General features: G+C 45.7%; 1 protein-coding gene and 1 long non-coding RNA gene across 8 annotated transcripts in view; one reads left to right on the top strand and one right to left on the bottom strand.

Moving 5' to 3' along the window:
• The window catches only part of ZEB2 (zinc finger E-box binding homeobox 2), a 133,685-nt gene that overhangs the window by 69,087 nt on the left and 62,098 nt on the right, over nucleotides 1-2,500 (top strand). The gene's annotated exons all lie outside the window — the stretch shown is intronic.
• The window catches only part of LOC113598238 (uncharacterized), a 48,462-nt gene that overhangs the window by 43,752 nt on the left and 2,210 nt on the right, over nucleotides 1-2,500 (bottom strand). Inside the window, exons 4-5 of one of the 2 annotated variants that reach the window (XR_008295327.1) lie at nucleotides 1,227-1,338; nucleotides 1-1,122 (exon numbers count right to left, since the gene is read on the bottom strand). The exon at nucleotides 1-1,122 is cut by the window's left edge and continues 2,478 nt beyond it. The exons of the other annotated variant lie outside the window; for it this stretch is intronic. This is a non-coding gene — a long non-coding RNA (uncharacterized LOC113598238). The remainder of the gene's footprint in view (nucleotides 1,123-1,226; nucleotides 1,339-2,500) is intronic. 2 annotated transcript variants of the gene reach the window in all.

The raw sequence follows: 2,500 nt of genomic DNA, 5'->3' as shown, positions 1-2,500 counted from the left end.
AATGCACCAGACTCAGATCTGCTATAAGTAACACGTAATTCTTATCCACACACTTTTTAAAGAATTGAAAGTAAAATTAGTATATTTCCCCCTGGAGTCCCTACAATCGATAAAACATAACTTACCACTGGAGTCTCTTACACGCCACCCTAAAATACCTCATCAGAAAGACTCTGTGTCCAAAATGCCAAAGGTCACCTGCCCTTTCCTGAAACATTGCAAAAGTCTGACAACTCTTCTGACTCTGACTTATGCAAATCCCTGACTCAACTGGACTCGTCAAGTGCTACATGTTTTCATCCTTACTCAAGTCAGTTTGTAACCTTTAGCAGATCATTTCAGCCCAGTTTTTGTCCTTTTCATCAAGAATGATGAATTTGGTTTCACGGTCACTGTAAGCTGAAGGACGTGGTGACCACATGAATGGTCAGAAGCAAGGCCAGCTCTCAAAACGGCCACCAAGTCTGTGTCAAGGCATCCACCTTTGTTCTGATCCAGAAGGGAAGATACAAAGTTTCACGGCCAAACTTCACCTTGTGCTCAATCCAGCTGGGTCTGAATTGTAGCCACAGCCTGCGCTACCAGCAGCTATTCGGGTTTTTAAAGATGTACTTACTATAGGTGTGGGCGGGTTTGGTTAGTAGTGTAGTTTGTTAGGGATGCTTGGTGTGGCTGGAGTAGAGGGGGACCTGTCATTGATGTTCCTTATGCTAGTGTGGGTTTCAGCTCCCATCTCAAAAATCAGGGTGGTAATAAGCAAGGAGCCCAGAGGAAACCACCGAACACGTCTTCCCAAATAGCTCTCCCTGTCTCCTGTGTTCGCATGCTACCCAGACGCCCACACCCTGCGTCCGCGGCAGCCTGCCTCCTTCTGAGGTGCAGTGCGAGAGGCCAATGTCAGGTTTCTCTCAATCTGCAGCAGAGAAGCTGCTGTCTGTCGGCCGCCCCTGGCAGTGAGGGCAGCTCACCCGAGTGTGGCTTCCTTACCACAGGGCAGGCCGGCTGAGAGCTCGGCCAGTTTCTCTTCCTGATGCTGCTTGACTTTTCTTCTCTGGGATTTCCAAGGCATGGACGCTCATTCGTCTGAAACTCTCCTAAACCTCCCGACTAAAAAATAAATACCTAAGTACGACATAAGCAGCGCGCACAGGCAGGATAATTAGGATTGATGGGCTCTTTTAGGGGCACCAAATCCTCATCCTCCCCTTTCCAGTCACATTTCTCACCTGCTCACGCGGTGCCCACCTGTGGCTTGCTGGCATTGCCACTGCCTGCGAATGGGGAGGTTTCCAAGTTCAAAATGAAGGCTGGATCTTCTGTGGTAGGACTCTACCAGGACTGTGGGGAGTTAGCGAAGGAATTAAGGACAGTATGTTGTCCTAGTTTGTGTCACTGCTCCCTTGTTTATGTTCTTCCCCTGACTATTCCCACACCCCCTCTCCAGATTTTTGCATGGCTTTTATAGCCTCTAGTAATTATATCAGCAGCATGGAGTCTATTTTTATCTCTTTTGAATGTGTGCAACATAAATGTCAAAACCCATAAAATCTCTTTTTAGCACGTACCTTGCGTGCAAGGTTTCGGAAAGTGTGATGCAGCATTCAGGGAGATGTTGCATTTTGAGGTCAGACAGATGAAAACTGGAAAACTCAATTTCACCACTTAGCTGCGCGAACTTCCAACAAGCCCCTTATCATCTAGAACTTTTGGCTGCTTGTTCTGCGAAATGGAATTCTATACGATGGACAGCACCACATTCTAGTCACTTGTTTCATGTCTGGGATGCCCCTTTCTCACAGCAGGTATCTCCAAACACCTAATTTTGTTGTTGTTGCTGTTGTTGTTCTGTGCCTACGTGTTAAGATCTTTCAATGCCCTCCACTGCCCTTTGCCAAACTTAGAACCAGAGAAAGAACAAAAATATTACTGGGTCAGCATGAGCACTGTGAATTATTACAGGATCCCATCACAAAATTATTTACTACATGAGAGAAACACACAGAAGCCACCGTCACCTAAAACTTTCTCTGCACTTAGCAAGCAATAATAATAACATTAACAATAATACCACCTAGCATTCGCATGTGCCGGACTCTGGGTATTTTGCGTGTGTGGATTCATCTACATCTTTACAACTACCCAGTGAGGTAGATCCTGTCTTTGTTTCTCCGTTCAATAGAGGAAGACACTGAAGCAGGTTGAACATCTTGCGCAAAGTCACAAGTTAGTAAGTAGAAAAGTGAAAATACAAGGCTGTTTCCTCTCTTTTCACTTCCTTTTTGGAATTGGCCCATTAGGGAGGCCAAATGGGCCTGTCCGAAGGGCACATAAACCTGGAATCCCTTACTCAGCTGCTACTAAGTAAGGGTCATCGTGCTTCAAGGGATAGAATGGCCTCAGCATGTCCAAGTGGTCTGGTGCGTTTTTCTTATGGCTTATTAGTTTATCTTTAACATAGATGGGGAGAAGGATTTGGAGAGTTGTGGGGAAAAAAACATGT

Source organism: Acinonyx jubatus, chromosome C1 (genome assembly GCF_027475565.1).
Source record: "Acinonyx jubatus isolate Ajub_Pintada_27869175 chromosome C1, VMU_Ajub_asm_v1.0, whole genome shotgun sequence".
Lineage (NCBI taxonomy): Eukaryota > Metazoa > Chordata > Mammalia > Carnivora > Felidae > Acinonyx > Acinonyx jubatus.
This window is presented reverse-complemented; position numbering and strand designations above follow the sequence as displayed.